Source organism: Hemicordylus capensis, chromosome 11, assembly GCF_027244095.1.
Source record: "Hemicordylus capensis ecotype Gifberg chromosome 11, rHemCap1.1.pri, whole genome shotgun sequence".
NCBI classification, from domain to species: domain Eukaryota; kingdom Metazoa; phylum Chordata; class Lepidosauria; order Squamata; family Cordylidae; genus Hemicordylus; species Hemicordylus capensis.
The window spans coordinates 23,536,739-23,561,198 of NC_069667.1; the positions used below are offsets into that span (position 1 = coordinate 23,536,739).

At 43.8% G+C, this 24,460-nt stretch overlaps 1 protein-coding gene across 5 annotated transcripts in view; it reads right to left on the bottom strand.

Moving 5' to 3' along the window:
• The window catches only part of IL1RAPL2 (interleukin 1 receptor accessory protein like 2), a 398,901-nt gene that overhangs the window by 354,197 nt on the left and 20,244 nt on the right, over positions 1-24,460 (bottom strand). The window lies entirely within an intron of this gene.

Below are 24,460 nucleotides of genomic sequence, written 5' to 3' on the forward strand. Positions count from 1 at the left end.
TAAGAGGAAGAACCAGAAACAGGAGATGTTTAGACATAGTGAGGAGAGGGACCTATTCCATTTCCAGTGTGTCAGAACATCTGGATGATTTGCATCTCTCTTTCACACACAAAAAGCATTTGATGAAGGTATTTCTCCACATTAATTCAGTCAAACTTTGCAGAGCTCTGCACTTGGTTAAACTTTATTCTGCCCATTAATAATCTGCGCCTGATGAAACTTCAGTACAGGTGCTCATGGGTTAGTAATCACACTGTTCTATTTCACATGCAGATTACTTAACTGAATCTGCATAAATTTGTTATGCATCACAGCAGAAATGAATGCTCAAGCAACTTTTATTTTTATCTAATCAAGGAACTGCTCAAGGAAAAAAGAGCAACTGAGTTCCTAAGATGCACCATGGTGGACTCAAGGGAATTGAGTTCTGTCTCTATGGGCCAATGAACAAAGCTTCCTCAGCCTTGGATTTCCATCTCCAAGATCCACACTGGGAAAAGCAAATTTTTGTCCTCTTAATCCTAGAAAGATGAGCAATAGACAACTATATCCAGTACCGCTTTGCACTTCTAATCACTGTTCTTCAAACTATGTTTTGTGTGGTCACAAAACAGGGGTCTACACATGAAGACCAGACAGTAGAAACTTCTAGAGTTTGGAGCGGAAGGAGGCATTTTCCTCCCTACATCTGCTATCTGCACCAAGCACCACAGCTGAAAAGCAGGGGCCAATGTCTGCTGCAGAGGAGAGTAATGGAGAGCTCCCAAATTCCCAGTGTATCATAGGAAACATAGGAAGCTGCCTTATACTGAGTTCAGACCATGGGTTCATCTAGCTCAGTATTGTCTTCACAGACTGGCAGCGGCTTCTCCAAGGTTGCAGGCAGGAATCTCTCTCAGCCCTATCTTGGAGAAGCCAGGGAAGGAACTTGGAACCCTCTGCTCTTCTCAAAGCAGCTCCATCCCCTGAGGGGAATCTCTTCCAGGGCTCACACTTCAAGTCTCCCATTCAAATGCAACCAGGGTGGACCCTGCTTAGCTAAGGGGACAAATCATGCTTGCTACCACAAGACCAGCTCTCCACACTATCAAAACTGATACAACAGGGAAGTTAGGGTCCTGGACAATCAGAACTCCTTTTCTGAGACTTGGTTTCCACTTATTACCTATACAGAAACCATAGATGAGGGGAAAACATGGATCAGCGAAGTCTCTCTCTCTGGAGGATCACAAGGTAGTTCAGTTCAGTTCTGTTTATTTATGGTCACTGACCAGAAAAATATATACATACAGCTCAAACAGTAACAATAAATTAATCCAGGTATTTGTAAACCTTATGAAATCTAACTATACAGATACATTCTTACTTCAAATTCTAATGGCAACAAAACAAGACTTAGTGACTGCATAAGTAATTTTGTCATCACTATCAGAGATAACATTCTCTGACTCATGAGTAGATTATAAATGTAGAATTTTGGCCCCAATATAACTGCAACTCTCAACCTTCTTTTGTGGTTCTAGTTGTTCAAATGTTCTAACGTTCCTTCATTAGTCTCTTTTTGCATTGAGATCAGCGAAGGCACAGACACAGTATCCAGAAGACACAGAGAGCAAGTGTGGTATAATGGTTAGAGGGTTGGACTAGGATCAGCGACAGCGAGACCCGAGCTCAAATCCTCATTCAGCCATGGGATGACCCTGGGCCATGTATCTCTCGTATCTCTCAGTCTAACCTGCTTCACAGGGATGTTGTGGAGGAGAAACCCAACCATGAACACCACTCTGGGCTGCTCAGAGGAAGAGTGGGGTATATGTGTGTGTGCACATGCGCACGCACACACACGGGATAGCTAAGGGAGAGGGGCCCCGTGTTCATCCTTCTCTCCAATGGGCCCCTCGGAGTGAGGGAGATAATCAAGAACATAGGAAGGGGTGGAGCTGGGGGCCCCATGTTCTTTGAACCCATCTGCTCAATTATAGCGCGCGCGCATGTGTGTGTATATACGTACACACACACACAAAAAAAAATATGTGGGTGCAAGGCCTGCCAAAACTTTGCTAAGCAACAACCTAACAATGATTACAGAGGTTTCCTACAGGTCTCTGGATGGCACAAGTGTGCCTAGCTTTATCCTATGGAGAACAGTTAGGAATGGCTTCCTGGAGATGTTTGTTCTCGTTCCCTGTCTGGATCTAGGCTGCAGGATCACAGTCCAGAAACTCCCCTGAAGAGCCATCTAATAAAAAGGCCCAGGCAAACACCAGCTGCCTAGCGGCAGTTTGCCCCAGCCTCTCCCTAGGATAGATGCTCAGCAAGAGGCAGCCCTAACTTCCAGATAATACCATCACAACTGCCCCCAGAGAAAACTCCCGAGTCCCACCACATCGCCTACCATTTCCTTACCATCCGCCAGCCCTGCCAAATTGCAACAAAATCCCCCAATGAGGGCAAAAAACTACCCACTCAATGGTCAGAGGAGGAGTCAAAATTCCCTCATGGCCCCCATAAAGGGTGTCCGACAAAACCTGGTGGGGGAGCATAAATAAAGGGAGGTAGCATGTTTTCATGAGCCACCCAAACTCTGACTGGGAGAAGAATACAGAATTCACAGGCATGAGATATACCACCAGATTAGATGGCTGTAAAGGGGGATTAGACAAATACATGACAGGGTGACAGGTCTACCACCAGCTATTAATCATAATGGCTAAATGGAACCCACAGCTGATGGGGAGGAGGCATGCACTATTGTACTCATGCCCTTCTTGCAGGCTTCCCAGAGGCAACTGGCTGGCCACTGTGGGTAGCAAGATTCTGGACTAGACCTTTCCAATTCTGTGAGACTCTTCCCTCTAAATGGAAGACTAGCATGTCAAGGAGAAGCATCTCCAGCTTCATGTTCCCTCTTACTTATTTTCCATATGCAGATGGCCTCCCTCCACAGGAAAATGGTAAGACTTTCAGGAGAATATTGAGGGGGGGGGAGCCAAAGTGTATCACTTAAAACATGCAAGTGTCCTTTTGTTATTGTTTTAAAGAGAGAATTAGTTATTAGGATAAGAATGCCAAGATATTGTCAGAACGTTTCACTGCAAACGAATCAGGGATTTGTACAGACACCCTGATTTTCTCCATGTGAAACAACAGACTGAAATGGTATCAAAAACTGCCTTCCCAAATTCACAGTATTGCTGCAAAATGTCTCCCTTACCCAGTAACATAATATACTCTAAGGTTTGTTCAATAGTAAAAAGCCGTTTTTACAAGGATACTTATCCATTCCAGATGTTAGCATCATGGAATCACACTCTAGAGACTGATTTGTCTTCTTCTACTCTCTGGAAGATTTCCAAGTTCAGCGAGCCATTTCTTCCTGCATGCAACTTATATGCAGTTGCAACAAAATGAGAAAACCAGAAGTATTGTGTTGGGCATAATCCCCATCAGACCAGCCCTACAAGATGCTGGGTGACCTTGTAATTTTAAAGGACTGCATGGTCCACTGCAAACTATTGTTTCTCTAAACAACCATCTCGTCAGTGCAGCAGGCGCAGCCCACAAACGAGATTACAACGGGTGCTAATGATACAGTCAATCTAACATTAGAAGATTAGAAGGCATCCATTTGAATTTACAGCTAATTGGGAGGATTATATTGCCAGACCACTCATTCCCAGATCACTGTCTCTGACCCATTCCATATGCACACTCACCTGCCATGTGCAACTGAATAGCATTAGCTACAGCTAAAGCAATTCCTTGTCCATGGTGCTGAATGCTGGAGAGCGACGCACAAGGGCATTCAACTGGACAGGGCTGCTTCATAACCCCAGGGTCGCAACTGCAGATGTCTACATTAGCACAAGATTTCAGAGGGCAGCAGATGGTTAGGAAGCCCTTACTGAGAAAGTGCCAACAATTTCCAGAAAGGTAAAAGCAGCAAGTAGCTTTTTATGTGTAAACGATGTTCAACATATGGCTAGCCTGATTGAATATTGGAGGCAAAAATCAAATTATTACAGCGAGACTGAAGAAAACCAAAAACTAATTAAAAAGTACAAGCAAGCTTTATGATAAATAATGGAATGCACTCATAGGAAATAATGCCAGGGCTATTTGAAAGAGAAACCAGACGAGAGACACAAATGAGCAAGCATTCATAAGTGAGTAGACACAAATCCCATTACAATTTAAAACTTACAGCTTTGGAAGTACACCTGAATGAGATGAGTGACATTTCTAGGTATTCATCACAAATTAAAATAGGTGCCCTGAATACAAAAAAAAATGTAAGTCACCACTTAATGAAAGTGTAACTACATACAGTTTCAGATATCATGAGCAACAATTCATTATAATGTGGTATAGCTTCTCCCCCACTTCAGGCTGAAATTGAGGGGTGACGAGTCAATGTTTCCCTGTGGGGAGGCAATCTTCTACATATGGAAAAGCAGCACATAAAAAGAAAGGCTAGGCTGCAGACCCTTCTCCCTGAGAGATCGGTTTTCCATTTACAAGGAGTTTCGGGGTGTAGGCAAATATGCAAAAACCACCAAATCCACAAGAAAAGTGTTATGTAATTGCACTGATCTTATTGACTCAGCCTCAATTTAATCCAAGCCCAAGCCATTCACCAGGAAGGCAATGCTAACAGTTTGGAGTGGAATGACAGTTTTGCAGTAGTGAGCAATTGTTCCCTTTGCTAAGCAGAGTTCACATTGGTTTGCATTTGGATGGGTGACATGATGTAAGGATTATCTGCTGTTAAGATATTCTCCTTAGGGGATGGGGCCGTAGCTCAGTGGAAGAGATGGCCATTTATTTTGCTTTGTTGCAAACCGCCCGGAGACGCAAGTTTTGGGCAGTGTAAGAATATGTTAATGAATAAATACTTCCATTCAGAAGGTCCCAGGTTTAACGCCTGGCATCTCCAGGTAGGGCTGGACTCCTACCTGAAACCTTGGAGAGCCAAAATACATTCTAGAGACACATTTTGAGTGTTGAACATGTTCAAGGAAATAGTCAATGGGGGGAAAGTGATAGCCATAATTGTGTAGAAAAATTAAAGGGATGCACATCAAAGTTTCCAAAGCATGGTCTAAAGGTACATGCTACAGCCACCTGGCTGAAGTTAAGCAGGTCTAGATGCTCACCCATCTAGGAATGACCTGTTAGTTGCAAATACATTGGCTTAAGTTCCATGGTGAAAGAAACCCTCCTTCAAAAATTATAAGACAAAGAGATGCTGTACCTGTGTACAGCCCCAGCCAGCTGATCACGGAAACAACCTCCTTCACACTTATAGGATAAGCATTTACCTCTTCAGACAAAGGCTGTAAGGGTGGAATGAGGCTTCTCAGTATGTCAGTGCCAGGATAATGCTTGCCAGAGTGGTCCAGAGAGGACACTATGCCCACCAGGTACAATGCCCCCATTTTTATACAGTGTCTGAAGAGGGCTAGAAAGACGGGATACAAATGCTTGTATGCACCAGTCCTCTGGTTTGTAAAAAAATCAAATACCTTGCAAGAAGCTGCAACAGTAGGGTTTCAATCAGAACCTCTGAAGCAGTTGAGAGTATCTGCAACAAAACTTTTAAAAAGTCAAATAAAATGACTGGAGTACTTGCAACCAGATATAGGCACCTCCAGGCTTGCAAAGCATCTCCAGCCAAGATGACAGCAGCTTCCATTTTGGAAGCAAAGAAAAATCGGCAGCTGTTAAGCGATAAAGAGTAGCCAGGAAGAGACTAGCAGAGGACAAGATTTTGATGGGTGCCTGTAGCAGAACGTTCACATCTGCTTCTAGTAGGGAGGGTGGAGCTCAAGTCACACAGCACTTCCAACTGCCTGCCCCTCCAAATCTTTCGGTAATGCCAATAACTAAAAGTGGCACAAGTCAGCTTATATCATATGAGGTCATGGCGTTTGATTAACTTTCCCCGACAAGAGAAATGACAAGGGCTGTCTTGTAGCACTTGCAGGATTTAAAGGAAGACTGCTCATTCTCTCTCTGCAGCAGGTAGCAAGTATTACAGAAAATTAGAACATGTAGCAGCTGATATTCTACTTCACTCTTGGAAAAGAGAGTCCAAAAAAGGCTCTCCTTTTTTCTGTTTCAGTTTTGTTGTAAAACCAGGGGCTTCGTCAATATATGTGGATAATATGAGGTGTTACTACCATGCACAAAACTTGTGAAAAAAATCAGTCTGCTTGCATTAGTGGTTGGCGACTGTCAGCCATTAAGACAAATCCACCAAGAGATGACACAATAGTCTATTGCTTGGGCGTACAATAAAAAGTAAATAAACTCAGGACGCAATGGGAAACAAGGCAAATGTCAGGAGCATAATGCAGGGCCAGGCTCTGATTTATGGCTGGCTCATATTTATTGTCCCGCTATTCAAAATAGCTTATGTCTAGCCTATTTTAACTGAAGCAAAAGCATGAACTTGGAAAGATAATTTAGTGATTCCTGAAATCACTGTAATCGCTGCCAATCACCACCACGATTTGAGCATAGATATCTCTATCACAGTTGCATTGATTCTCATTGTGCCTTCACTTTTTTCAAGCAATCAGTGAACAGCAGCAATGTGCCAAGCTATTCATTCCATGAGCAATCAGCTAAGGGCAACACTTGGATTCTAATTAGGTTTATGCCCTCTATTAATATAGTGGGCAACAGCAATATCCGTTTGAAGAGAACACCAAGCATGTAATCTATATTGTAATTGTGCTTGTGGTGACAAAGCCTCTGACACCAACTGGCTGCACTACTATAATAGCACAGAATATTCACAAACAATGTAAGTTATCAGGAGACAACACTGTCAGAATGTTCGCAGTCCTATTGTTGAGTGTGTGAGGGATGGGGAAGTTCTCATTTTGGCTGGGATTAAAACTTCACATATGTTCTAGAGACAGCTTTGTGGGGCAGGCCAAGAACTAGCAAGATATTCCAGATGAATTGCATCCCATGGTACTGAAGAAACTTGTACATGGGATCTCAGAACTGCTGCCTATAACCTTTGAGAACTCCTGGAGAATGGATGAGGAGCCAGAAGTCTGGAGATGAGCAAAGATTCTCCCCATATTCAAAAGGGGAGGGGAGGAGCCAGGAAATTACAGGCCTGTCAGCTTGACGTTGACACCTGGCAAGATCCTAAAACAAATGATTGAGCAGTCTGTCTGCGAGCACGTAGAAAAGAATCCAGTGATTAGTAGGAGCCAGCATGGATTTGTCAAGAACAAGCAAGGGTGGCCCTTTCATGAGGCAAGGTGAGGCAGTCACCTCTAGCAGCTGATTATTGGGGCACCAATAACACCTGATCTTCAGGGCCAATCTGACCCTTGAAAGGAGTGCCACTCCTTACAGAGCTTGCAAGAAGCATGAGGAGAGACGAGGCCGCTGGCAAGTTGGCAACCTTTCCTCCTCATAGGAACATAGGAAGCTGCCATATACTGGGTCAGACCATGGGTCTATCTAGCTCAGTATTGTCTTCACAGACTGGCTGCAGCTTCTCCAAGGATGCAGGCAGGAATCTCTCTCAGACCTATCTGGAGATGCCGGAGCAGCTCCATCCCCTGAGGGAAATATCTTCCAGTTCTCACACTCCTAGTCTCCCTTTCATATGCAACCAGGGCAGACCTTGCTTAGCTAAGGGGACAAGTCATGCTGGCTACCACAAGACCAGCTCTCCACCCTGCCCCCGCCCCCCTACCACTTTCAAAGCTTGCAAGGGGTGGCTTTGAAAGGGGCCTGGCCCTCACCAGCTTCATGGGGCAAGGCAACATTTGGCACCTTGCCTCAGGTGTCGCAATGTGTTGGGCCACCCCTGAGGACATGCCAGACTAATCCCATCTTTTTTGACAGAGTTACTCATTTAGTGGACCGTGGCAATACTATGGATATACTGCGTCTCTGTTTCAGCAAGGCATTTGACAAAAGTCTCCCACAATATCCTTGTTGATCAGATGGGAAACTGTGGGCTATAGGATGCTACCGCTAGATGGATTCATAGCTGGCGGAACAACCATACCCAGCAAGTACTCATTAATGGTTCTCCACATCATCCTGGAGGAAAGTACAGGTAGAGTAGAAGTGCCATAGGGCTGTGCCTTAGGCCCTGAGCTGTTCCACATTTTCATAAGTGACCTGGAGAGGGAGTCAGAAGGATGTTTATCACATTTGCAGATGACACAATGCTAACACCTTAGAAGATGGAACTGTTGTATTCTATCTAGTTATTCTTTGTGCTTTGTTGTTTGGATATTTGTCCCAGTGAAGATCCTTGGGGGCGGGGTGGAGTCAGAAAGAAAAGGGAGGGAAAGGAGAAGGGAAAAAATGGAGTTGTGGCTGAATAAACCTTTAGTTAAATCTATCTAGTTTTCTTTGTGTGTATGAAGGAAGCAGCTATAAAAAGAACCAAGGTTCAGTCTGATCTGGCAAGGCTCGAATATTGAGCCAAAACCAATAGAAGGAGGTTCAACAGAGTCAAGATGTAAAGTCCTTCATCTGAGGCAAGAAAAACCAAATGCACAAGTATAGGATGGGGAAGATCCGGCTTGGCAGCCATGCATGTGAAAGGGACCTAGGTGTCTTAGCAGACAAACAAGTTGAACAAGAGCACGCAGGATCTTGTAGCTACTAGAAAATGCAAACTTAGGCGATATTAAATGTCCCCGAGCGTCCCTATGAACTGGTATGAATGTTAAATGAGCCTGAGCCCCACAAGACTGAATACCAATGCTGGCAATGGGCTAGGAGGGACGATGGGGGCAGACAAGTGCTAGACTAAGCCTGAGGACTGCTCCTTTAAACCTCTCTGCTTTCCAGGCAGGGAGGCAAAGCCTGGGGGGTGGGATAGTCTAGTATGAACCTAGAGATATTCAAGACCTCATTCTACCTCTGACCCTTGTTGGAGCAAGTGGCTCATTCTGAGCTCTCCAGGGTCCTGCAACCCGAGCTGTTTTGCAGTTCTCAACTGTGGAACAGGACACAGTTCCTGAAATTTGTCTACATAAGTTACAAGGAAAACTCCATTTTTAAAAGTTGGTTTCGCTATATAGCGCCAAAACCATTCCAGTGGGTTCTGCAATAAGCCATTTAATTCAGAGTAAAATTTTAAGAACTCGCATCAACAAGGCCACATATTTATCAGCTGCTGACTTCATGTATCTTCTTTGATGTATTTATCTGAATAGGTGACTTCATGTATCTTCTTTGATGTATTTATCTGAATAGGTGTGCTAACAAACCCAGGATACTAAATAATTAAATTAAGGTATATCCTCCAAAGCTGCTGGTTTTGCACACTAATTAAATTTACAAGCAGCTAAGACTGGCAGGTTCTATGATATCTGCCAGCTCCCTTTCAGAGCCAGTTAAAATGATAGAAGACCGACCAGCATGTCACTCCCTGGGAAAATGTAACATATTCAAGACATATTTCTTAAGCAATAGCAGATGGGGCAGTTTGTATTCTGCTTAAATGTCTGCCCTGAGTTCTGGCAAAGAAGGATTTCTCCCGATAGGTTCTTCTAGATGACTTTCATCTCAGAATTGCCTCAAGGATTGAGACCAAAAGGTCTTTCTAATCCAGCATTCTGTTTTTTGCAGTAGCCAGTTTTTTTTGCAGAAGCCTCTGGAAGCAAGAAGTACAGGCATGATGGCAATTTCCCCCTTTTATTTGTGCCAAACAGCTGACACTCATATTCATATGTGTGTGTGTGTCTGGTATGAATGTTAAATGAGCCTGAGCCCCACAAGACTATGGAGTTTCCATTTAGCAAAAATATGCTATCCCAATGTGGTTTATGGTCCAAGACAAATCGGAGATTCTCACCTTGGCATGGGTTCACACAATCACGTTTGTGTCGGTAACCCAAATTTGAACGATTGTGTGAACCAGTCCTATAAAATACAGATTCGCTTTTTAGAACAAAACCACCTTCAAAGCAACAGCTTAAACTGGTTCCTAACTGTCAAAAGGCTGACAGAATTCCCAGCTGATTAACAATCTGCATTCTAGCCAATTAATCCATTAAATTTACATACATTTGTACATAACTAAAATCGCAATATGGGTGCCTTTTTTGAGAGGTTGAAGAAGATATGAAATAGTCTTTCCTTCTATAATTCATATTTTATTTTTCAGCCTCCATCATGTTGTAAGTAAAGGAGACAGTGCGCACGCACACACACACGTATGTGTGTAGGGGGATGATGCTTAACTTGCAGTGGTGTGGGAGAGGCCTTTAGGTCTAGGCTACAAAATTATCTAGGTGCACCTCTGTGTGTAGCAGGGGAACAGTGGAGAGCAAATTTATTTTTAAAAAGGCACAATAGAAGATCTGCTTCCACGATACACAGAGATAAATTTAGTTGAATGCATTCTAAATTACGATTCCTTTTGCATCCTGACATCTAACAAGTCAAAGAGCCAGAGACTAGTGCAGATGTAACATTCCCAGTCTCTTAACCATGACTAAGAGGTCAGGAGGAGGTCATAGGCTTGGTACACCCTTTTCACCTCTTCTGATCAAATACTCCCTTTTACCTTTTCAGCCTTAACCGTTGTTAAGCATTACATCTGTGCAGGCACTAATGATGGATAATGCTAACCATGGTTAGCTTTAAATCAGAGTTTGCAGCACAGCACAAATCATGGTTTAAAGACTAGCCATGTTTAGCATTGGTAGAACTATAATGCTGCACCATGGTTAATGCTGGAAAGAGAAGGATTAGGAAGCCTACAGCAATCTCTCAATCTCTTAACCATGGCTATACCTGGGCCAATGGGGAATTGGGAAGACCTGTCTCTTCTTCCCTGCTCTTTGCAGTCTTCTTGCCAGATGGCAATAAGCATGGCCATAATACAACCAGTAAGTGTTATATATATCTCTCTCTCTTTCCCCCCCATCTGGTCCCTGAAGAGCCTATGACAATGTACTTTAAGGAGAAAGAGATTCATGGTAAGATTAACATAGGGAAGAGATTAGCACAGCAACACAGCTAAATAACTGAAAAGCTTTGTTAATTTGCAAGATTACATTTGGTATACGATACATCCCCTCCAGAGACTCTTTAGCACTTCCCTTTGCAGTGGGATTTAATTACTGTAACAGCTCATGAATGAATATTTAACTGTACAGATTACCAACTATCACGCCAACTGCAGAATCATTGCAGTAAGAGGAAGAGTTCTTGGGCTTTACCTTTGCCCTATGAAAACTGCTCCAAGTGTCTTATTTAACTCCACATGTGAAACCATGCAGATATTTGCTTTATTCACTTTCAAAAGCTACAAAACCGCAAATAGCTTAATAATGCTAGGAGGCCACTGTGAAATTAGAGGTCAACTCAGCCCAGTTTTGGTGGAAGGTAGAGAAAAATGGTAATGACATTTCACAGCACAAGACAAAACTCTCCTTTTTTAAAAGTGGGTGTGAATTGACTCAACTAGTTAACCTTCCTGAAGGAAAAGGCTGGACACGCAAGGCAAAGCTGTGGGAAAGTGAGTTCTTTTAGAAGTAGTGACAAATGTCCAGTGCAGATGCAGCATTTCCAAACCACACTTATGAGGGAGTGAGGCCCCCCCCCACACACACGCTATCTCCACAGGCTCCAAACTGCCCTGTTTACCGAGGGTACTCCCCTATTTTCTGCAATATATATCCTTGGTAAATCACTGTCCCTATCTTGATCACATTTTTGGCTCTTTGGTTCAGTTCACGTGAGTTAGGAATACACAGGAGGAAGCTGCCTTATAGTGAGTCAGACCATTGGTCCACTTGGTTCAGTACTGTCCACCCAGACTGGCAGTGACTTCTCCAAGGTTGCAGGCAGGGGTCTGTCTTAGCCCTATCTGGCGATGCCAGGGAAGGAACTTGGAACCATCTACAAGCATGCAACTGCTGTTCCTGCATGTGGCACCATGCCGGAAGGGGAAGATCTTACAGTGCTCACACATCAAGTCTCCCATTCATATGCAACCAGGGCAGACCCTGCTTAGCTATGGGGACAAGTCATGCTTGCTACCACCAGACCAGCAATCATCTCCTATTTGTGGCACACTCATAGTAAGAACTGTAAATATCATATTCCCCAAGGCATTGATTGATTGATTAAGCGCCATCAAGTCGGTGTTAACTCTTAGTGACCACATAGACAGATTCTCTCCAGGATGATCCGTCTTCAACTTGGCCTTTAAGGTCTCTCAGTGGTGCATTCATTGCTGTCATCATTGAGTCCATCCACCTTGCTGCTGGTCGTTGTCTTCTTTTCTTTCCTTCAACTTTCACCAGCATTATGAACTTCTCAAGGGAGCTAGGCTTTCACATAATGTGTCTGAAGTATGATAGTTTGAGCCTGGTCCTTTGTGCCTCAAGTGAAAATTCTGGATTGATTTGTTCGAGGATCCATTTGTTTGTTTTCCTGGCTGTCCATGGTATCCTCAAAAGTCTTCTCCAGCACCAAGTTCAAAAGTGTCAATACTTTTTCTATCTTGCTTCTTCAAAGTCCAACTTTCACATCCATAGAGTGTCATGGGGAAAACCATTGTCCAAGGTCAAATAATTGTCCAAGGTAATAGTCTCCACATATTCACAGACCTGTTCCAATTTCCATTAATGAAGTAGTGGAGATTATGTCCCTCTCTCAGGGATTTCCCCCCTTCCCTCTCCTCCACCCCATGGTGTAAGATTACATCTGCACCAAGACCTTTATGTTAATGTCACTTTGTGAACTGACACAAAAGCCTTTGGAGTCAGGTGGTATATAAATTAAATAAAGAATGAAAAATATTTATTTACTCTAGAGATGGTGGGTGGGGAGAAGATTCTGCCCACTGCATTGCATTTTCAAAGAGCAAAATGCTCAAGATTCCATACAGAAACAAATTTCTGAACAGAAAAACTGATTAAATCAGATTCCATAAAGGGAGGGCGGGGCGGAGGGGGGGGGAGATCCCTTCTGATCTTGAGATTAACCTGAGCAGAGTAAAGAAAAAGTTAAGCAGTTAAGCTCAAGCAGTTAATTGTTTTGAAGCAAGCTCAGTTGTTATAAATTTGCAGCCCTGGTTTCCCATTCCACACATTAAATTGACTTTCTACCCAGGCACATTTCAGCAGTTCCTTCATTCACAGGCTGCAGATACCCTTTAAAGCTTTATTAAGTCCACAGACCTGTTTTTCTGGCATAGCTACCACCAAGCAAAGGTGCCTATATAAAAAAGGGATTTAATTCTAGCATCAATTCAAATGCAAAAAATCCTACAGTGAATCAAAGAAACCAGCCGAGAAGCCCACAATTAGTAAGGAGTACTACCTGTTCCAAATAAGTATTGTTAAGAAGGGAATTGAGCTTTGCCATAGGACAGAGTGGGTTACACAGCAATTAACTTCTGAATAGTTGGGATCAGTGGTAGTTTTGGAGGCTTAGACTTACTCGGTGGTAGCCAGGTTTAGTAAAATACAGGCAAACACAATTACCAAGAAGTTCTCCAATATCAAATTGGGCAGGGCTCTTAATGACATTAATCTCAGGCAATCCAAAGGACTGATTTGGTCTGTACAGCCTTTGCCTGCAACTTGTATTAAAGAACCATAATGAAGTGCTTAAGTGGCAATTAAAGTGGCATATTCCAGCAAGTTGCTATTGGTTGAGACCCAAAAATGTTCCTATGTTTCAGCCCCCCTGCTTTTTTGGAGGCAGGAGCCAGTAGCTATTCATTCTCGTAAAGACTGGCTGGAAGACATACCTTCTTAGCTGAAAGTCCTGCCAAATGTGTAGCCAAGGATGATTCCTGTGCCATACTAAGAACATAAGAACAGCCCTGCTGGATCAGGCCCAAGGCTCTTCTAGTCCAGCATCCTGTTTCCCACCGTGGCCCACCAGATGCCTCTGGGGAGCCCACAGGCAAGAGCTGAGGGCATGCCCTCTCTTCTGCTGTTGCTCCCCTGCAGCTGGTATTGAGAGGCATTGTGCTTCTGAGACTGGAGCTGGCCCACAGCCACCAGACTAGTAGCCATTGATAGACCTGTCCTCCATGAATTTGTCTAAGCCCCTTTTAAAGCCATCCAAGCTGGTGGCCATCACCCCATCCCATGGTAAAGAATTCCATAGATTAATTGTGCTCTGTGTGCAAAAGTACCTCCTCTTGTCGGTTCTAAATTTCCTGACCTTCCATTTCAAGGAGTGACCCCTGGTTCTAGTGTTGAGAGAGAGGGAGGAAAATTTCTCTGTCCACCCTCTCCACTCCATGCATAATTTTATACACCTCTATCAGTCCGAGAGTGAACTGATAGATGTTGTTCATGTGTTCCAGTGCAGAGTCGTGATGAGCTGGCATGTCATATTACCACCTCTGGACATTTTGTGCTACCCCCAGTTGCTATGCAGTCTACACTCAGCCAGTCATGTGCCAGAATTGCACAGCAAGACCTAAGTATGCACCAGCAACTTGTAGCGTTCCTCCAGCTCTAGAATGTGAGGGTTTTCCAATATCAGATACGCATTCCAGATATCTTGCACTGTGACCCAACCCTTGATCATCTTATTGGTTGATCAAACTGATGGCGGACCCAGACCTCTCCAAAAAGCAACTTCTTCAATAAGGAGCCCAGATTATCTACCCAACATATTTCATAGTATCTAGGTTTGAGGGGGAACTCCCCACCTCAACACTTACTTATTTATGGATGAATGTCAAGACTCCATGCTGGGAGGGGCTCCAAAGAACTTCCCGGCAGGTCAGGCTCTGTCTCTCCAGGCACCACCCAAGGCTGTTTGCCCTCCTCATGTAGGAACCCAGGAGACCAGAGAGCATCACCCAAGGCTACTGAATGGCATCACAATGCATGGCTGCAAGCCACAGCTCTTGGCTTTGAAATTCTTACCATGGAAATGTAGTGGCTGGAGCAGGGATGCACAATCTCGACCCTGTGGCTGGACTGCAACTCCCATCATTTCCAGCCACAGTGGACAGTAAGATATAATGTGACTTGTAGACCAGCAACAGAAGGAAAGCGAATGTCGTACAACCTTATGTTAGAGTGTCAGACTAGGACTGGGGAGACCAGAGTTCCTATCCCAACTCGGCCATGAAGCCTAGAGTTCTTGGGCCAATCACAATCTCCCAGCCCAACCTGCCTGGTCTTGTGGTAGCAGACATGACTTGCCCTCTTTGCTAAGCAGGAGCTGCTCTGGTTTGCATATGAATGGGAGACTAGAAGTGTGAGCACTGCAAGATATTCCCCTCAGGGGATGGGGCTGCTCTGGGAAGAGCATCTGCATACTTGCATGCAGAAGGTTCCAAGTTCCCTCCCTGGCAGCATCTCCAAGATAGGGCTGGGAGAGACTCCTGCCTGAAACCTTGGAGAAGCCGCTGCCAGTCTGGGTAGGCAATACTGAGCTAGATGGACCAATGGTCTCAGGAGCATAGTTATAGTTGGGCAGATGTGTTCAAAGAACCCAGGACCCCCAGCTCTGCCACTCCCTATTTTCTTCATTATCTCCCTCATTCCGAGGGGCTGCCAGGGAGAGGGGTGAACATGGGCCTCCTCTCCCCTAGTTATGCCCCTGAATGGTCTGACTCGGTATATGGCAGCTTCCTTTATTCCTCACAGGATTGTTGGCAGAATAAGAAGGGAAGGAGAACCAGAAAAGCCACCATGAATAAAGTAATAATAATGAATAAAGTAAATACTTTAAAGTAAAGTAATAAATAATAATAATAGTAATAAAGTAAAGTAATAATGAATAAAGTAAATACACTTGCTCTCACACTGCTGTGCTGAAGGCCAGTCTCTTACAAACATTGCTTGGTATCCCACCGACTGACCAGAACAGAGCCCTGCAAAATGCAAAGCTAGTTCCTGCTTTGATCACACTAGCCAACTGATCAGCACAATAGAATTTCCAGATGTGCAATGATTCCCTAGGGAGAGGGTGCCACAAAAACCATCCCTACTCTCCTAGAACACAGGTCTTGATGCAATTGTTCACAAAACACCACATTAAAGCAGTTTCAAGTCACAGCAGCTGTCAAAGTTTGTCTGCTAGTGGTGCAGAGAATCCAGGCTTTTAATATTTTTTTATTTTCAGAAAGATATTTGCTTAAAGATATTTTAGGGTTTGGGGAAGGAAAAAGCATCTCATTTCAGTTGCCGGGCCAGCTTTGCATTAAGAACACTAAGGTATAATATACTTGTAAAAGTCAGCTCTCCTTTAAGGGTCTTATTGTGTGCGTGAAGGTTGTGCATTATTACTGGTGTAATTATGGGGATAATTTAGTACTCGTGCTGTGCCTTCCAACAGCGAGCTCTAAAAGGTAATTTTCAACTCCTTAAATTTTGTTTAGGTTGTTAGGAAATATTTTTAGACCTAGAAGAGGGAATTTTATTTTTGCATAAACTAATAGCCCCTTAAGGATGTGCTCTTAAAAACCATCATCAATCTGGGATGGGATAATGTAACAAGAAAGCAAACTAAGCCATGATTCTATTTAATGGTGACTAATGGAGAGGGTATTAGGCTTCGTGATCAGAATCTTAAGCAAAAGTTTCATTGCCCAGTATAGGATGCCCAGATCAAGAACAAGATTGCTTTGCACAAAATGAACTGAATGTGGTCAGTTTCTTCACAAAAAGAGGAAGCAAAACGTGTGTTTGGTAGGATAGCGGAAGGGGGCAGGGAGTTGAAGAGGTAAATATTTTACTGTTCCCAGAGTGCCAAGTGGGCATCACAACTTCAGCCTCTTGGACTACAACTCCCATCATCCTCGACTATGTGCCACAATGTCTGGGGGTATGTAGACGAAGATCTTTAGGAGGGCTGGAATTCTGCTGACTTTCATTAAGCGTTGCTGAGGAAGGCATGTCATCTTCCTACCAAGAGAAAGGAAGATCAGAGAACCGGGCATGCTCTGCACCGGAAGATGTTCTGCTATATCTGTGCCAGAAAAAGGTTTCCATACACTTTCCCCCCGGCCTTTTTTAAGAGTTAACAACTTAAACTGCTGTATCTCAACTGATGTTAAACAGATTTGCACCAAATTTGGAGGAGTGGTGTCTCTTGTCACCTAGTGGATATTTGTATAATTTTAGAGGGACTGGATGGATACCTTTGATTTTATATGCAATAGAATGCTCAGGGTTTATAATGGCAGAATGTTGAAACAATTCCTCAACTTAACTATACTGGCACAGTAATTCCTACTTGAGAAAAGGTTCTACCAAACAGACCACCCTGATCAACATTTGAACAATCAGGCTCAAGAAGTTAAGGTTTGATTACCGATTTCTTTCCTAGCCAAATAATATGTGCACATTTCAAAAGGGTCAGAACTCAGGGCTACAACTACATATTGTACACTGCAGCTGTGAGTAAGTATTGCTTCACAGCTGCGCAGAGAATCCTTAGCTCCCACGTCCATCCACCGGCTTTAGTGACCGTAAGATTTGCCAAGTCCGGAGGAATATTTAATGACTGGACTCAAACAAACCTGCAAACAAAAAGAACAGAGCAGGAATAAGCAGATTTAATCACTCAACCCCTAGAGGGAGAGCATACAATAAGTAATGGGTTGCAGAGTCATTGTTAATAAGAGTTGTGTTGACCTACATAAAAGCTTCTGCTTGCTCCAATAAAGCTGAGAAGTTCTACTCTGGGAGGAGATTTTCAAGTTAAACCCTCAGATTTCTCTACCATTATAGATGTCATTTTGAATGGAGATGCTGCACCCAAGTAAAGTGGTTCCTCTTCCACATTCATTCCAGTTTCTGTGTGTGCTTTTTGAAAGTTTCCTTGAAACATACACACATTGATTTGGTCTTCTTTGGCCTGTGAAACTGGACCAAAGTTTGAGGATCTGCAGGGAAAGACGTTTAGTGACACAGCTAACTGTGTGGCAGGCAGGAACTTTCTACTGGCGATGCTAAGAACAGGTTCCTCAGACTAGGGGTGCAGAGCAGACAGAAGGAAAGCTTGAGGAGAAACTTGCAAGTTTTGGAGAGTGGGGAGCGAAGATACATTTTTGAATGTGAGAAAACTATGCTTTAGGAAAGAGTTGAAGCAAACTGAGTAAGAATTCCGCAAAATGTTTAGAGATCTGCCTACCGACCTCAAAGACAGCCACTGCCAGGTGTGTTTCGGGCGATAGTGCTGGCGCGGCAAGCACCCCCTCAAACCAAGTAGTTTGCCCCCCACACCTTCCCCTCATTGATGTTTCAGAAAGGTAACATGTGGGGTTGCCTACTCATAAGTGTGTCTTACCCTTTCTGTGCTTCCTCGCCCCTCCATTTTTTCCACTGAGATAATGCAACCCAGAGCAGCTCGCCAAGTCAAATCACCTAGGTCACTTTTTTGCCAAGACATACCAAGTGTGAATGGAACAACCGAAGTATGTAATAGGTCCACAGCAAGGCCTTCTGTAAGAATTAGATGGGGATGGGGTGAAATTTTCAGAAGTAGCTGACTTACTTTTTCCCTCCATCAGGTGTTATGGGCCCATCAAGGCCTTTCATATAATGTTGCGAGGTCGCAAGTTGAGGGTTGTGCATTTGGGGGTTCTAACTACCTTTAAGTTAGATTATTTTTTACTTCTGGTAGTTGTCAGGACATAAGCCTATGGTGGGCTTGTAGCTTTTTCATTTACCCAGAAGTTATTCTGGTAAGAACTAATCTGCCTACTTTCCTTTCACTCTAATCTTAATTGATAATTACCATCCTCACAAGTTAGCCCACTTTGGCCTTAAAATGTGCACACATCCACCATTTTGAATTGGGGTGGATGACATCCCAAACTATGCCATTGAGGTCTCCCTATGTGTACCCATAGCTAGAGCAAATCTGGTTCAAATAGCTTAGGCAGTTCATAAGTTAGCCCTCTTGTGCCTCAAACATTCACGCGTCCACCATCTTGAACTGGAGTGGATTATTTCAGCTAAGGAGTGATGCTCTAGAGGTTCACAACATTATGCATCATGTGGGAAAACGTTTTTCTCCCTTTCCCGCAACACTAGAACCCACCAGTGAAACTGATGGCAGGATATTCAGGACTGACAGGAGGAAGTACTACGCACAGAACATAGCTAATTTGTGGGACTTTCTGCAGCACGATGCAACAATGGCTGCTAGCCTAGACGGCTTTACAAGGGGATTAGACAAACTCATGAAAAAGAAGGTCTTTCCATGGCTACTAGTCATGATCGCAAAGTGCTATCTCCACATTGAGGCAGTATGCCTCTGAATACCAGTTGCTAGGAAACAACAGTGGGAAAGGGAGGTTTGACTATATGCTAGAGGCATATAGTTTGCTGCTGTAGGAAATAGGATGTTATACTAGAGAGAGACTATGGGTTTGAGCTAGCAAGCTCTTCTTAGGATTCTTGAACTGGTAACCAGAGGACATTGGGAAAACTCTTAGCCTGCCCTGTGCACTACCACCTACCTGTGGCCAGAGGGAGGAACTGCAGGGAGGACAACCTCACCAGCCAAGGATGCAGTAATGGGTCAGAGGACACTCTTCTCCAAAAACGTCTGGGTTGAATACAGATTAGTTTCACCACGCTCCATCCTTCACCTTTGCTTAGCCTTCATCTCCAAATGCAGAGGAAGAGAGCTAGTCTTGTGGTAGCAAGCATGAACTGTTCCCTTTGCTAAGCAGGATCCACCCTGGCTTCTATTTGAATGGGAGACTAAGTGTGAGCACTGTAAGATACTCCCCTCAAGAGATAGGGCCGGTCTGGGAAGAGCACCTGCATGCTTGCGTGTAGAAGGTCCCAAGTCCCCCGCCTGGCATCTCCAAGATAGGGCTGTGAGAAACTCCTGCCTGAGACCTTGGAGAAGCCGCTGCCAGTCTGGGTAGACAATACTGAGCTAGACGGACCAATGGTCTGACTCGGTATAAAGCAGCTTCCTAGGTTCCTAGGGCTCCGGTCTGACAATGATGTTGATAGCTACAATGTCCCCAACATGGGCCATTAACACCACAAACAGGCATTGAAACAGTGTTTTGCCTGAGTATTCAAAAAAAGCAAGAAAGCAAGCACTTCACACACTCTCTCAGAAGTCATTTCAACAGTCCTGGAATGCAGGTAGATGGTATTCTCCCCCTATTACAAGTTCACTGGTTGAATTCTTGATCAAGACGAGATCTTAACCAGGAACATCCTGATTCACAGTTGACACGCTCAGCTGCTATTAGCTGACAAACTCTTGATACCAGTATTCACGGTGCCACTTCATCATACAAGAACAGCCCCAATATTGTTTTAATACTTAACAGAACTGGCACAATGCCAGTGGTTCTGGGAAAACACACAAACACAGAGTTTTGACAGTAGTTGTATGGAGTGTCAACAGAAGTACTGCTGACTGCACTATGAGGAAAGAAGATTTAAGTTTATTTTATTAGATTGTGTACACACACACACACACACACTCTACCAGTTGATGAAGGTATAACAAGTTGACTTAAGGCTCCAATGGTAAAAGGCCCATATTGTGAGACCCAAAGGTCACCAGGTCAATTCCAACTGGCAACTCAACCATAACCAAAATAGGACAGGTGACATTTGTCAAACTTTTGAAAGCATTTGACCTTAGCCACGATTTCATGGAATGAGATCTTTTTATTTGTAGTACAGGTGTACCTTGAGGCTCTGGACCCAACCAAGGAGGAATTCTGTTAGCAATGAGCCAAGAAGAATAAAGAAGCGCTGTTTGCTTTCTATGGAGAAGTAAAGGTCCAGACCTGCATTTAATCAGAAATCCACAAGGACTCAAACTGAGTTTTTCCACTTTATTGAATCCAGTGACTTCTAGACAGGACTGCAGGACGGTGGTATTAAGTTCCTATAAACATTCTTAATTGTTTTCTCAAGCACCCAGAATAGGTTTCAGGATTTTGACCAGTTGCAGAGCTGAATCAAATTCACCTTATGACCTTGAAGGATGGGTTTTCTGTCTTCCGCTGCTTAAATCCCAATTTAGTTTTACAGATTGATACAGTTAGGTGCATGAAGGGTGGGGGCGATACACAGCAACACTGATAATCAAAGCAAAGCACTACAGGCTGGAAAAAGGGAAAGAAGCCAAGCACCCAGCCAGTGCATGAAGCACCAGTTGGAAGTGGGCAAGGGGCCATGCCTCACACTCCCAGCTGGTGAGCCCTTCATTCACCGGCTGGGTGCCCTGGACACCGTGGTGTCTGGGCTGATGTGGTTGGGGGGAGCCATTTGTCCCCTTCCCCTTGTCTAATGGTGGCTATGCCTCTGCCTACCTCCAAAGCTTTGCACCTCTCTACTAAGCAACACAGCGCTAAAGACAGACAATTTGGGCTTCAATTCAGCAGATGTGAAGAGGAGGGTGCAAAGCTCACCCCCCACCCAAAGCACAAGCCTCCCACCCAAAGCCTCTCCTGCTCTGCCTCCTCCAGTGCCTGGCACGCTGCTCTTCTCCTAGTTATGCTGGGACCTAGCATGCCCCTGGAAACCAAAACCTGGCCATGAATCATCTTAAAGTATCACCAGCCTGCTCTGCACCTTTACCCAGATACTTTTGAAATACATTTTCTTTGCAATCTCTCAAAGCCATAGAAGCAGCCATAAATACCCATATAGCCCATCTTTTCAGCCCACTCAGTGCCTGCAAGGTGTCTTTTAAGAACTTTAAAGCCATAAGAGACATATAAAAAGTAATTGTTGAACACCACCCAACAAGAGAACATCCAGCAGAAAAGTTAATGCAACCAACCAATTCTAGCTTTTGCAGCAACTTAAATTCTCCAAACTGGATATAAAGCCACTCAAGATATAAAGCTCTAAATTGAAGTGCAGTATCCACATTACCTTATTTCAGAAAAATTAACTGCTTGCTCTCCGTTTGGAATACATACAAGGCTTAAGAAGAAGACTGTACAACACTCTAGTTCCTCAACTATTTCGAGGGCAAACGACGGAGACCTGTGCTGGGCTACATCATGTAGTCACCCAATAAAGACGACACTGTGGCCCAGTGTTGACCCTTGGGCCACAAAGCCTGCCTTTAAAATGTGCATTTCTCTCATGACAAAGGAGGCAAAGTGCCCTGTCATGTTCCGGTGAAGTCATCCATTTGCTTGCTGTAGCTGTTCAAATGCTCTTTTAATCTTCTGGTAATACCATGGCCCTGTGCCACCACAGACGTTTTTGGCAGCACGCAAGTTAGAGGAGATAGGGTAAACAGTGGGCACCATTTACCAAGCAGTAACTCACCACCATGTGCCTGTAACTGCTTGGTCCATCATCTGTGCTGTCCTGCCAAGTGGGAAGAATTTTATCCCATTCCAGCACTTGATCAGTGATCTGGGGAAATTATAAGATTTCCTCCCACCACACAGTACTTCTACTGTCAGAAAACTCAGAGAGAGGGGGCAGGTAACAGCCTATGTTTGGGGAACAATGCCCCATCTCCTTATGAACTGCAGTAAGGAACAGACTCTCTTAATGCAAGGTTAAGGATGGGTGTAACACACAGGACCAGCCCTGGACCAACAGGCACCCAGGGCAAAGAGTCTTTGGTCCCCTTTCATTTCACTCAGTTCATTTTTATTGCATCTGTGGCCCCTCTGACAACTTTTTGATGCAAGATGTATCCCTGTAATGTAATTATAGGTTTGCCAGAACCCCATGTGGCTTCCTGCCACTAAAACAAAGCCCTGGTGACACCAGCAGCAGTCAAAAGACCAGTTGCTCGGTCCACCTTTTCCTGTATTGGCATCGTTCAAAAATCCAAGCCATTTAAACAAGCCAGGCCATGCAGCCAATATCAGACATCCCCCACCATAACATATAAAGAGTCATACTGAAAACCAGAGTGGCTAGATAAAATGAAGCCCTGTAAAAACAAATTTCTGGCCGAAGGAATGATTGATTATTTCCAGCCTCTTGGCCTGTGGCACAACCCACAGGTTCTGCACACCTTTCTGTGTGTTCTCTTCTCCTCAATACAAGCATCAACATGGCTCACGGGAACCGATCCCCCTCATGCGTGCCACTGAGCAATTTGGAGACAAGCCTCCATGTGCAAGATTCTTCTCCGAAAAGGACACCATCATTAGTTATGCTTCAAGTAGCAGCCTTAAAATCCGAGAAACACAGAAAATCCATTTAACACGTGGCATTATTGAAAGCCATGTCAATAGCTTTTCTTCAGGTAGCAACCTTTTAAAAATAAGGTTGCATTAGGTTTGCCTTGATCAATGAACCCGAGTTCTTGTCTACCAAGCATACAAAAGTTAACATTTCCCTACACACAATGCTGAAGCCTAGACCAAATAGCAATTGTGTGCTTTAGCCTGTAAATACCCCATTAGAAACATATAACATCCCCCCTTCTCCCTACACTTGGGTTGTTTAAAACTCGTAGGAGGGAGATGCATTATTTACTCTTCTAATAAACAGATCGATTTTTTAAAGAAACTGTAGCCAAGGTGTATCTCTTACAGGGCTAAGGTTATGTCAGCAAGGATCAAGTTTCAAGACGTAGCCCATCTCAAGAGGACTGGGGGGACAGGAGTTGTGAGAGATGCCAATGACAGAACCTTGACTCTACTCTAAGTAACTTGCCATTGTGCTGTTCTTGGACAGTCCATGCCTCTGATTAGCAATTACCAAGCAAAACCCCACCACACTAATAAGTCCAACCAACAAGTCATACAACAGGATTAACATGTTCTCAATAAGAACGATTAAGGCATGATTAACGAGACTTGCTTCTTCTGCACCCATTTACTGCTACGTTACAAAGTCACATTTTCTTAGTACTGGGCATTCTCTATTCAAGTTGCCCTAGAAGAAGAAGGTTGGCAAGATCAGATATTTAAGCTTTAATTGTGTGTTGTTGTTGTTGTTGTGCATTTCCTTCATCTTTAATTCGATTATTATTATTATTTTTACACTGGCCAGTATGCACTTTCCACTTACAGATGGTTCAGATTCTGCTATTTCATTTGTCCAACAAACACCATAAGGATTGCTATGTTCCACGTGAATTCATTGTGCCCGTTACCTTGTCAGAAGAAGCACCTTATATCACCTCTCATCATTTATCATTCACAAGTAACACATCTTGGGCCACCCTTGTGGAAACGCCCACGTTCTCTTGGATATGGACAAACTACTACTATCTATTTCTAAAGAACTGAAGATGAGGGGTTTGTGGGTTTGTTTGTTTTTTGGTAAATGAAGGAAGCACTTTGCATGGATTATTTGGAGAGACCAAAACAGAATAATCTTCCAGAGGGAAACACAGTGCAGTGATTAATACAGTGCATTGAACGTTAATACTGAACAAACAGCCATCTCTACTGTTGTCACCATTTTAGACTTATGGCCATCATCTTCTTTAATGTGAAAGCATGTAACAGAATGATGAAAATGCTGCTAAAGAATTCTTGCATTAAAGAATTTAT